This window comes from Sturnus vulgaris, chromosome 6 (assembly GCF_052056855.1).
Source record: "Sturnus vulgaris isolate bStuVul1 chromosome 6, bStuVul1.hap1, whole genome shotgun sequence".
Lineage (NCBI taxonomy): Eukaryota > Metazoa > Chordata > Aves > Passeriformes > Sturnidae > Sturnus > Sturnus vulgaris.
The window spans coordinates 37,437,557-37,450,943 of record NC_142248.1 but is presented as its reverse complement, the minus strand read 5'-3'; the positions used below and the strand labels follow the sequence as shown (position 1 = coordinate 37,450,943).

Below are 13,387 nucleotides of genomic sequence, written 5' to 3'. Positions count from 1 at the left end.
GGCAACACTCATCAGTAAAGCCTTTTTCATTATCCTGGGTCAGGCCTTGGAATCCCTCTGCATCAGCTAGTGCTTACTCAGTTGAAAATATTGCCTTGAGCTTCACTCATGCAGGAAAAGTTCTTCTCAACTGAACCTCTTTGATTTTGTTGTATAAATCCTGCTTGATCCTCAGCATCCTGCTTCTTAAGGTACTATGAGCTGCCTTGTGCTCTTGACTTCAAGCCACCCTCATATTACACCTCCCAGTAGGTCAGCCACTTCCACTCTGTTGTTTTGTTAATCCCTTTTAAATAACCAGTTTTTTTATAGTGCTACTTACAGGAAATACCTCTCCAGTAATGCCTCTGAATCACTTACGACCTAAAACGTTTCCTATGCATCTTAAACTTAAAAACCACCATATTACCCAATTCTATATGCTAACATCACGTCTACAGACACTGCAGTGAGTTATGGTGAAAATAAGGAGGAAATTTTTAAGGAAAACTTCTCACCTTCTTGCATAAAAAGTGCTAAATTCTGATGGGAAGCACTTGCACATAAATAAGACCTTGGGCTGGTCACCTATCAAACTAGGGTCTAAATAATGAAGGGCAGCCTCTGCAACAAAGTGTACTAAGTGTGAAGATAGGAAAGCATTTATAAAAATGCAGCAAACAGCGTTATGGTAATTAGTGGAAATGAGGTCACAACCTATCTTTCTGTCCTACATGAACATTTCTTTATTATTGTGGCATCACAGCTTATGACTCTGAGTTTTTAGTGGGCTAGTACCATTTCTCAGTTGTTTTTTGTTTTCTCTTTTCTCACAGTAAGATGCAACTTAAATTCCTAAACTCAAAACCCCCAAAAATTCAACCCGCAAGCCTCAGTGGTATTTGGAGTTTATGTATTCTTTAACTAAAGGCCTTTGCATAACCAGATACTGGTACATTTTTTAGTGAAATTCTTGAAGCTTTGGGCTTAACCACTGCTTCTTGCAGTGATATGCTTGAAAAAATGTCAACTATGTAGCTGTAATGAAGGGCTGTGGAGCTGAGGTATGTCCATTTTCTGGAAGTGGTAGACTGCTGTCAAGGTCTGGAGTGACCTCCAGCAGGGTCCTGGCTCCAGTTTGAACAGTCCCATGCTGACATCAGAACTTTGGCATCTGTATTTAAACATTTTTTGTGTTATTGCCATTACTTCAGAGAAAAGTTGGTGATCTGGAATGAATGAATCCAGTACAGACATATCTGCTGGAGTAAGCAGAGAACTTTAAAGCTTTATGAGTTGAGAATTGCCTCATTCATTTTTCATGGGTTATTAATTCTGAAACTTTTCTGTTGCCTACAGCAGTGGACTTAGATGTGTATGGGAGAAGTTCTTCAAATTGTAGATAAAGAGACTTGATTTCTGAGGGAACAAAAAGGAACAATACAGCAAAATCCTTGTAGGAATAGGAGATGCAAAAGTGCTTAAAGAGGCTTGAGAGCAAAAGAAACACACAAAGGGTTTACAAGGCTGGAGTTAAACAGAACTAAGTAGGATTTAGAAATGTACTTAGAAAAAATAATCCTCAAAAGGAAGAGAACAGCATCTCTTTCCACCCAAAATCAAAAAGGAACACTATTAAAATTTTCTTAAACTTGTTCTTAAAGTATTCAGTTTCTTTTAATAACAGTCATGATATGTTGGGTAGTCCAAAAGGATTGTGTGTGTATTGGCAAACCATGGTAATCTTTTGGATACTCAATCTTTATCTAAGTGTGTTTCAGATCTATGTGTGATAAACCTCATTTGCTAAATATGGGAGGTTGATCTACTCCATAGCACAGGAGCTGTGTGTGATATAATGAGAAATGTCATTGTCAGGACAGTTTAACTAAGATATTTCTGAAACTTTGTGATGGCTTTTCTTCTGGATCTCCTATACAATCTGCATTGTCATTCATTTTATTGTGGAACATCATTGGGAGCAACCAGAAATAAAATCCAAGACCAGACCTTTCTTTCCCTTTTTTTAGTTTTTTTACAATATTCTTGCTCAGGTACTGTGAATGGGAGCAGAATGGGAGCATCATCCATCAAGAAGCATGGGGTTCAAGAGCCAGAGTCTGGAGCAAAATAATCTGGCACTGCTGTTCTGGGCAGTAGGTCATTTGTGGCTTTAGACAGACAGAACACATGATTTTTCAATCTCAGTTTCTGTAATATAGAGTAATGAGAATAATTCTTATCTGACATAATATTTCTATTTACTATAGACAGATGAAACAGTATGGAAATAGCCTTAATGAGGATTGTTCAAAATCAGGGCGCATCCATCATTCATAATTTAATTGTTTCAATTTTTTTTAGTGAAGAAACTGAGTTCATAATTGAAGAGACCAAAACATTTAAAGGTTGGATTTGTATTCTGGAGAGTATTCAGAATTTCAAGAAAACTACCCCCCCACTGTTTCATTATGAGAAATATTCTAAAGGCTTTCCAAAAGTTTTGTCTTTATGCAGAACCACAGTCTGTTTATTTCTTCATGCCAAAGATGAGGTTTGGCACAAGATTGTCCCATACCCTTGCCAAAAGCTCTCCTAAGAGCACACTCAGTTAGTTTATATTACTACTTTTGAGAAAGGAAACATTAAAGAACCCATATTTTTAATACAGTATAAAGGTCCTCTGAAGGCTGAAAATGCCTCCCTCTGGCCCCACCTCACTGCAAAGGGCTCGGGTGTGCGAGGGAAAAGAGTCCTACAGTCAAAGAGCTGCCTCCGTGTGAGGCCTGGGAGCGAGGACAGCTTCATGCTAACCCTCATTTCCCTGCAGGCTACGTTTTCAAAAAGTGCTTCTAAGTGTGGTTGCCCAAGTGGAGACAACCATGGCTTCATTTTCAGCAAGTCTGGGCACTCTAAACACCTGCGGATTCAAGTGAAGATGGACCTAGGCTGCCTCCTGCCAGTGTTTCCAAACTGCTACAAGTGCAGGGTACCCAGTGTCAGGTCTGTCCCTCTCCCTCTGGGTCCCTGATGCACTGATGCATTGCCTTTGCAGTTTCTGTAAAAAGTCACTAAGCCAGAGAAAGGCTATGGTTATTCTATTTATACATTATAAATGTAACTTGCATATAATTTGCATTTTCTCTACTCTGAAATTGGTATAACTTGTAATTTATGTCTGGGACCCTGGGCCTCTCCCTGTTACCTAGAATGATGCACCAGGTGCAATTTTTAATTTTGATTTTGGCGTTGTCTTGGGAAAGAGAGACTTGAGGGATCTGCTAACTCTGCTGCAGAGAGACTGCTGATCTTTAAACTATTTCATTTAGATGCAGAGGGTTTATTTTTTTACACTTCTATGAAGCCTTGAAAGCTGAGATAATATAAAATTTGAACAAAGAAGGCTATTGTCATAGAAATGACTGAGTCTGCAGACATATTGTGCACAGAGTGAGAGAGCATTTTAGGTGATTTTATGATGATCTATGCATTGTAAAAGAAAAATGTCTGTGCGTGTACCCGTGCATTTGTGTATCCCTTCATCCACTCAGAGCTCAGACTGTACATTTGGAAATGGAAGCCAGCTGTTAAAGCTGTCACCCAGCTGTGTATCTGCCTCCTCCTGGGGTGTCCATTCAACCCCACAGGCTGCGTGGGGCAGGCACAGTCAGCTATCAGAGAACTCAGCTGAAGCATGGAAGACACTTTTTTCCATTTGAGTTCCCCACACCATATGGCAGCCAAATTTAATTTTTAAATATGCTTTTTCCCCCTAATGAAACTGCCACTTCCAGAATTTCATGTTCAATCATCTTGTTCAACCACAAGGCCTCTTCCTCTGAGGGATAAGTCCAAAGAATTTTCCTTAGGTGGCTGAATATCTAAACATTAGGGATGTCTGTGCAAAATCTGTGTATTAAATCTGAGTGTCCAGACTTGCATGGATGGGATCATTTTTCTTTTCTGTAAGAACAGCTGTCTTTGGGACCTACTAGAGTTGCACCAGTGTGGATCAACCTTCAGTGTCCAGGCCCTTAACACTTTTTATTGAAAGTTAATACTTGAGTTACAAAGTAACTATCATTTCCATGATACCATGCTGGAAATTCTTCAAGTATTCAAAGAGGGAGTTATTTTATAATCTGCAATTATGCTCAATACTGGTATTTCTGGACAGAGTAAAAGTGGAAAACTTTAACAGGTAGATCCTGCTGTCATAACTTCACACTGATACTTCATCCTCTTTTCTGCTGTAAATAAATATTTTGTTTAATTAACCTGCTGGAGGATTTAAAAGGGAAATAATAATGTTCTGTAGACTCAAAGAGTGAGGACTGTTTATTTGTACATTTTGACTGCCTGCATATTACAGGCCAAAAAATATCCCTCTGTCACATCTACACTGAGTCCAATTCCTTCCATGTTTGATTAAAGTGTTACCTGTAAATGTAAACTTGTGAACCCAATTTGTTTTGTATTGATGTTGATTTTGAAAAACTGTTGCTCTGAGGTTGAAATGAATAAAGTGCTGTATCCTATGGCACTGGTGGAAACCCTTATTAACACCATTCTGCTCACCCATCCAATGATTTTCCTGCATATTGTTAAGAACTTAATTGTTTCTGAGGTGTCTGCTTTGATCAGATATAGTTGGAATTGGTGATCATGTCCAAAAGATTATTGAAGGGGTAATGAGACCACTCATGCAGACAAAGCTTGACTGAATAAGATTTGTTTCCTTAGGAAATCTGGCACCTATGATGTTAGAAATATCTGAACTTCTGTGGATTTTTGGTATTCTATTATTACTATTAATTAGAGAAGGAGAGATAAGGAAGTTTCATCAAATGCAAATTGTCATTGCCAGAGTATATCAGCAATGACCAGTGGAGCAATTTCTGACATTCTGGTTTTTTCTGGTATTGTATTGCATCATGGTGGGTTTTTGATAAATGTGTTTGAAATACACTGGCCTGATAGAGTGGAAACGAGAGTTAGTAAATAGTTTAATTTTTTGTCATGTTTTCAAAGTCCTTCCTCATGTCAACAGCCCAGAAAGCAGGATGCAAGTGAAATGTTGAGATTCTGTTTGCCTTCATTTCAGTTTGTATTTGCTATATCTGAAGATGCTCCTAGATCTTGTTACAAAAATACTTTTCATTTTGAAATTCAGACCTCCTCTGATGTAAGCCCCAAACATTTCCATTTCTAAGTGCAAGAAGTTGATCCCTATGTAATTATGAATTGGTGCCAGGTTCTAACCACACTACCTTACTTACCCTAGTCCTTTGGAAATGTTTTACTTGCAACAACTTTATATACTAAACATGTTTGTTTAATGAAAATGTTGTTATGATAACTATAAACAACATATTTTTTATATGACTAATGTTTTCATGAAGTTGGTTTCATTTTCACAGGTCACTGCTTCCTTTTCCAGCCTCACAAACAGTTTTCTCAATCATTTTGGGCACTGAGTTGGTGCCTCAGTACTTGGATTGGTGTCATATGATTTGATCTTCTTTTCAGTGTTCTCCTATTTGTCCCTGTCCATGTTCTGTTTTTTCTGACACTTTTTTTCCCCTTCTTGTGTCATTTTATGACAGTGTTTCTCCATGATGTGCTCGTTAAAAGACGTGAGATATCTGGAAAAAAATTAGACCTTTTGTGGGAAAAAAAAAAAAAGCAACTGACCAATAAGCTACCTAGAAAGTAAGTAGTTTTTCTAATTTCCTATGTGTGTGCATGTTGTTACCTTAAAATCTACATTCATGACTTTATCTACAACATAAGGCATATTTTGTAAATGAGCTTAAACACTCTATCAAATTGTAATTATTCATGAATAGTCTCTCTTTATTGCTAATGATATGCATCACACTAACAGAGTTTGATATACTGGTTATACAAATAAAGTTCATCTGAGGTAACACAGTTTATTCCTTTCTCAGGCATCCAGCCTGGATCTCAGCTGCAAAGTAAGTACCTCTCCACATCTCATTACCAAAATAGCAACCTTCTTAATCCTTTGCTGTGAAGAACAAAGGTTCGATTCAGTCTCTGGAGCAGAAATAGGATCTTATTAATGCACTGGCAACTACAGTGTTGTTATTTTTGTTAGAAAAGAGAAAAACAGGAATTTGCTGATATATGTTAGATTAAGGGCTGTTATTGTTTTGAGATTAATTGGATTGTTAGCTGGGCCTGTCCGATGTCAGCTGAAAATCTGCAAAATACCTTGCAATTTAATATTCTGGATGAGATCAGGAGCTACTTCCTGGAAATTCACTTTTATTCTTTGTATTTGTTCTGAAGGAATCACTGAGGCTATCAGCTAAATGGTGTACTGTTTACTGTGCAGGGAGAAAAGTTCTTGCCAGTCTTGCCTGGAGAGCTGGCCTTGCTGGACTCAACTTGCCATGCACTGGATTAAAGCTGAGACCCAAGACACCAGCGAGGTACCTCATGCTCAGCCTTTGGGGAGGTCTGTGCATTGGCCGAGTGTCGAGGCTTGAACATGTTACAACTGACGTATGAATTCATATTTTGGAATGTTAGAGCTCTAGTGATGTTTTATGGAGTCCTTTCTTTCTTTCAAAATATTTGCTGTCATGCAGTGTTGGGCTGCAGTGGGCTGTAGCATTTGGGATCCCTGTGGAGTAGACTCTGTCTCTGGCAGCTCATCAGGATAAAAGTCGAAATTAGGATTGCAGAGAAGAGCCAGAAAAATTCCACTTGGTGAATTAAATGTTACTGAGCTTGAGGACCTGGAAAAGGGTTAGTGATGTGTCTGAGTGAACTCCCAAATTGGTATGAATGACAGGCATAGAAGGTATTGCTTAGAGCAAAAATAAATGCAGTGTAACTGATCTGTTGAGACCAGCAAACTGTTTCTGGAAATGACTGGTGCTTGATAATTCTTAGTGATAGGCAAATGGCATACTCTAAATTACGTGTGGTCCATTGTGTAATTCTGTGTGGGTGTGGACCTTTGCAGGTTATTGGCCTATGCCACCTGGCACAAAATGTGTTTGCTTAAGTCTTAGCATGTAGAACTTTGGCTGTTTGTCTTCATGTGTATGTGAAAGGTTCAGGGTTAAGTGAGGGAGAACTAACCAGATACTGAGATCAGCAGAAGCATTCTGCATAACTGTTCCCAGGCCTGAGTAATGAAGACCAGTACGATGGCATCTGCAGTGAACCTCAACTCTGCTTCTATTCCTTATGGTTAGGACAAGCCCTGTGTTTGGCCTCCAGGAGATATGACAAAGATATGTCTATTGATGGAGTATGTAGTCTGAGACTTGTGGCTTGAGTATGTGAACTTTTATTTGTGAGTTGGAAGAGATTTCTGAGCATAGTCTAAGGCAATTATGTAGTATTAATTGCTAATTTATCCTGATTGTCCATGTCACCAGAAGGCTTTAAGTATCAAGTTTTGATAGAAAAAGAATGTCTGAAGTACCAATAGGATATTTGGGCCCAAGTCTGTTCTCTGTTATACCACTGCAAAGTTGGGATACTTGTATTGACTTCTGAGTGACAGAGCAAAGCAGGACTGGACCTGAGAGACAAAGTTGTGAGCTGCCTGTGTGTGCCTTGGGCAGTGAAACAGCTGACTGAAGAAACAGCTCATGTACTGCTTGCATTTCCCCTTGATGGTTTCCAGCTGTCCTCTTATCCCTGGCATGCGAAACATTAATTAGTTTCAGCTTATGAAAATAAGTGAGAGGCAGTGTGTGCTACCCACCTTATAGTGCTGCACATAAACAAGGCACTGCAAACAACGAACTGTGATCTCAAATGCTAAGTGACATTGTTGTTATTAAGCCAGGGGCTGAGTAAAAAAGAAAGTTCCTTTGTTGCTAAACATAGTCTAGATGGTTTCTCAGCCTGTGCAATAGAGGAAGACGTGCTTACATGCAGGAGGTGTGTATTGCATCCTGCACCACACATCAGTGTCACAGACATCATACTTTCATCTCCACAGGTCTAGTATTAACTGAGGCAAGAGAAAGGAAAGAGCTAAATAGGACGTTAAAAGAAGAAGGAAGTATTTCTCTTTTCTTCAGCCTGTAAACACATTTATAGGATATTAACAGTTTGAGGGGTTTTGTTATTATAGGTCTTGCACATTTTCAGATTAGGGCTCCTAGACTGCTTTGTCAGAGAACGTGAAGAATTTGTAGGTATAAAATGTATTTAAAAAGAGTTCACACATCTTAATTTGCAAACCTGTTAGTTTATTGTCACAATACAAGGTTGAATAAGTGATACTTTTATGCTGCTGCAATAAGATCTGCCACTACCTTGCTGCCCGGGCTGGAAGGAAAGTATTAGCAGAAACTAACTGAAATCAAGAGATGCAGGAGAAAATGCATCAAGCAAAGCATGAAAATCCCAATGTCTTAACACCATTGCTAGTCCTAAAGAAAGATTTTGCTGAATTGGATGAACTGCTATGGAATCTGTTTAAAGCAAATTGAAAAGGAAAAACTCAAATTTAAGTGAATACTAGAAACAGTGGACAAGGTTATGCAAAAGTTGGAATATGTACGGATGCTGCAGTCATGATGGAAGAATTTCTGCGAGAAGGAAAAGAAGGTGTTGACAGGCTGGTGTTGCCCAACTAGAAGTGTTGTATAAGCCCGGAGAAATTATCCCTATGAGTTAAAAATATAAATAATAAATGAACTACAGATACTTGTATGGACAATAATGAGTCTGGACAAATATACTACTAAAAAAAATGTGATTACTAAGATTACTTGGGAAATGAATCATACTGGGGTCATCAAAGAACAAAATTAGATGCGTTGTGGTTGAAATGTTAAATTGGTTTTTTTGTTTCGGTCATAGAATGTAACTGTGATGAAGTTCTGTTATGATGGTGGAGGAGAAAAATGAGAAGAAAGCAGAAAATGCTTGGAATGGTAGGGAGAAGTAGGTTGTATGAATTCTCTGTCTTACTTTTAAGATGCCATTTGAGATCAGAAGTGCTGCAGATCTCCAAGCAAGTAGTTTCCACTTAATTTATTGCATTAACCTAGATATACAATGGGGAGAGGTGGTGGACAAACTTACTGTTATGTGTTTTGCTATAAAAATGGTGAATGAAAAGTAGCCCGAGATCTAGAAATGGCTGGAACAGACATGGTGGAACTGCACAGTAGGCTGGGACTGTAGGTGAAAGTGGACAACATTCAGAAGCAATCCAGTTTCTATCTCTTATTTATGCATTTTACTATGGAAAGATAAAGCAATAGGAATTGTGTAAATTGTGGAAAGTTTAATTTTATCAAAGCATCTGATGTTTATCTCATTTCTAAGATAGGTGCTGTTGTAGGAAATCTCATGTGTTGCCTAATTGCTATGATCTTAACCAGAGTTTTTTCAGACTGCAGCACTGAATTTAAATATGTCTGTCTCATCCATTCAGTAATACTTTGTGAGGTGCTGGTATTCCCTAGGGACCTGTAACCCTACAGAATATGGGAAATTAAATTAATCAAAGGAGTTTGGTAGAGCACATGTTGATTTTATATTTCCTTGAGGAGGCGAATCCTGAAGGAACACATGCTTTTGAGCAGGAGATCACTCTGTCTTAATGGAGCAAGACTTACTGTGAAGTTGGGAAAGTGTCAACCAGGAAGAGTTTTGATACTCAAAGTAAGGAATAGTCATATCAATCCAGAAAGCAAAGGAAACTACCATACTCTGGCAGGCTTTCCAAATTATCAAGCCAAGTTAGCCTTTCCTGAGCTGTGAGAATATTGCTCAAGATTAATCCTGAATTTCTACTCTTAACTGCTTGAGTCACTGAAGGTATGTCTACTCAGGGTTTGGCAGGCAGATATGAAATCACTCTGTCCATGCTCCAAGCTGGCTGGATAAAAGCTGCCTGGGAATGGGAATCTGAGTAGCCATCATTAGTATGTGTCTGAGCCTGAACTGGTAAGTTCTGCTGGGAAGAGTATATTAGTTTGGGATCAGAATTAGAGGGTTGCAGTTACAAGACTTTAGGATCAGAGGTAGCTTCTATCAGGGCATCTTGGAGCATTTTCAGATGGAATTGCATCTTTTTGCAAATCTACCATGGAATTGCATCCTTAATATGTTAGAAGGGTCAGCCAGATGTGGTCTGGAAAAGTGGTGCCCTAAAGGCAGCACATTATTTTAAAAGAAATCTTGAGTAAAAATCCAGTGCCAAATTCCAGCTTTAGCAATTTGCTTTCAGATGCTTTCTGTCAGGTCTGAGGATTGATATATGGTAGTGTTAAAGACTTAAAACTGTATATTTAAACCCAACTGGTCCATGGAAAGGACTGTGCACAAATGAGCACCTTGCATTAATAGCTGCCTGAATTAAATGTCCCTCCCTATACAGTCCATTAGACAAAACTTGCTCCCTTGTTTACAATGAATGGAAAGTGCTAATGACAGCTGATTTATCTGATGTCTCAGGCTCCTGAGTCACTTCGGTACTTTTAAAGATGTTCTCTTTCAAATTACTTTCTGCAATTTATTCCCATACCTCTGATTTTCAGAAAAAAAACCTGTTCCAAATAAATTCATGAATGTTTAAAAATTATTTTGTCCTTAGCCTCAGGAGTCCATTAGTTGCTATGTTCTGGAAGCAAATGAAAACAATGCATTCTGTAGGATATAAAACTATTCCTAACTGTGGCAGTGGATCACTGCAATCATTAGATTAATACCAACTATTATCATCCAGGATGCTCATCTGGTTTTACTGAGCTTTGTTAACGAAATGGAAATGATTAAAGTCATCCTGTCTGTCCCTCTAAAGTTGTGCCTGTGAATGAGTCACTGTTTTACAAATGGGTGTTGCCAGACACTGATATTGAATACGGCTCCAGCCGTCAGAGCTCTGGGTCCAGCACCACATTCTTGGAGTCCAGACTGGAACACTGAAATTCCCATTGAAATCTGTGGGAATTCTGCATGGCCAAAGCCCAGCTACCTTTATGCTGGCTGAGGCAGCTTAGAGAGAGCTGTAGCTCAATGCATGTAGTAGCCTGGGGACTCAATATGAATTTCATGCATCTCTTCACTTAGTCACTTGAAACCCAAGATGGAATTGAGGATACCACATTCCACTTAGGTTCTGTTTGCTTGAGGTCAGCTGAGTGCCCACTGCTGCCTCTGGACGTGACACCTTCCACCCCACTGGCAGGGCTGCAACTGTGGTTTCTGTGCTCCCTGGGCACAAGAAGTATTTGCACAGAGCAAATCCCAGTGTGTCAGTCAGCTGCCCTGCCCTGCCTGCTGCAGTGGTCCTGGCTGGCTGCACCAAGGGTGGAATATGCTTCAGCCTTTTCCAAGCAATGGAGCTGTTTGCATGTCCTGAAAGTAAACAGTTCCCAAAGATCTTGTGGAGTTGCTCACAGTGAGCCGTGTCTTATGGGTAAGGTTGACCCAATAGTTAATTTTGCTTGTTTGCCTCGCATATGAGACAGGGATTGAATAGTCCTGGCTTTGGGGAATTTCACATCTGGATTCAAACTCTTTATGGCTACTGTTCCCTAATCTGTGCCATGGGCTGTTCCCAAGTCATAGTTCTGTACTTTTCCAAGCTTTGTGTTTCATATCGTCCCCTCGGGGTCATTTGTAAAAGTGGGAGGGCCAGATTGGTAGTTGCGAGAAAGAGAAGTCTCACCACTGACGTCAATGCAGCTCTTCCACTTTAGGAAGGGATCAGGCCCATCTACCAGTGTCACGGTCTGCTGGGGAGGAGGGGAGGCAGCCTCAGAAGTGTTGGGTTTGCAGTTCGCCAAGTGACAAACAGAGAATCTGAGTGCAGTAGCCAGGCATGTTACAAAACACTGTTGGAGAGACAGCTCTCTCTGGAGGCTTCAGCCTTGATTTACTTATTCCTGGTCGTTGTCCTGATATTCCATGACTTTCAGACAATTTAAAAAAACCTTAATATATTGGCTTCTGTGAGGATAATTGGCTGAGACCCCTTGTGGGATTTCTGGGTGGTTTCATGTGGTATAGGAGGCCAGTTGTTGGCATAGCTGCTTTTGTGCAGCTGGGTAAGGCTGTAGTGGAAAATCCAAGGCTGGTTGCTCTGTGCTACTAAATGTATGACTACACATAGGTTTGAAATAATTTAAAGCTTCCAAACATTTTACAAATCTCCAGATATTTTAAACAATTTTGAAAGCATGAATCTAAGGGAATAATCCTGAACTGAAAGGAAGGGAGTCTGAAAACTCTTGAGCTAGGCAGAAAAGAACTAGGGTTTTCTCAGGTGCAAAGGGGAGTAGAGGAGGGGGGAAAGGCCACACAGCCTTTGAGAGCTCCACTAGTGCTGTTCCCAAAACTCTGCCTGCTTTGTGCATTTTTTCTCCTGTGCTTTTGCTCATCTGAACAGTCTCTCCAGAAATCAGCAATTGGAAACACATAACAAGTAATTCTCTGCCAGGTAAATGGGAACAATAGTTGAGTGGGAAAGAATGAATCACTGCCATTAACAAGAAAACTAGGGTTGCTCTCATCATCAACACAATGCAGTGTCTATTCTCAAATGTCAGGGCTAATAACTCACCATTCACAAATTAGACTTAACCCCCTCCCACACAAACCCACATAGCCCTCGCTAGCCTTCAAGCTTAGGTTATAGCTGCCTTTCTCTGAGGGCTACCAATAAAACCTTCAAAATACATATCCTCCAGACAGTCTGGCTTCTTTCAAGATCAAATACTCCTCCCCTTTTTCCCTTTGGATTTTGTTTTAATTACAGCTACATCACTGAAAAATGTGGAAAGCCCATCTAAGGCCCAAATTATCCTTAATGTAAGAGGACCATTATTGTCTACAGATGAAATGAATAATACAACCAGTAAGAAAGATTCCAAAGTTTTGATTACCTTAATAAATTCCTAAAAGTGAAGGAACTCACAGATCTTTATCCAATGCAACCACAAATTATTAATGCAGGTGGGAGTATCAAAAGCTAGAGTGGTGTTTCAGCTGGCATCTTACAACATCTGTTGAGATGGTGTTTTTCATCCAGTGTACTGATGGATTATAACTATAGCCGCCCAGAAAAGGTGTAACAAGGATGCCAGTTTCCAAGATAACCATCATGTAGGTGTAGAACATGAGATGCTGCTAATTTCAGATGCTCATCAGGATATTAATAACCTCCATACTTTAAAAGTAATGGGCTTGTTTGAATTCCTCGTCCTGAAATATAGAAGATATCCAGGATCTGTGTTTCGTTCAGAATGGCTTTTAAAGTGAAATTAAAACAGGTAAATGGAAAAAAGGACACAGAAACAAATTTGGGACTTGTTAGAAGAGTCCACTTAGCAAATTCTGATTGCCCAGTCTGACACCAGCAGTTTTTTATTAATGAATAAATCATTCTTTCTTTCTC

The 13,387-nt window shown here is 39.5% G+C and overlaps 1 long non-coding RNA gene across 1 annotated transcript in view; it reads left to right on the top strand.

Moving 5' to 3' along the window:
- The first annotated feature begins 1,844 nt into the window (after positions 1-1,844).
- Positions 1,845-13,387, top strand: part of LOC106850550 (uncharacterized) — a 55,965-nt gene continuing 44,422 nt past the window's right edge. The window contains exons 1-3 of the long non-coding RNA XR_015804236.1: positions 1,845-5,691; positions 5,931-5,957; positions 6,341-6,437. This is a non-coding gene — a long non-coding RNA (uncharacterized LOC106850550). The remainder of the gene's footprint in view (positions 5,692-5,930; positions 5,958-6,340; positions 6,438-13,387) is intronic.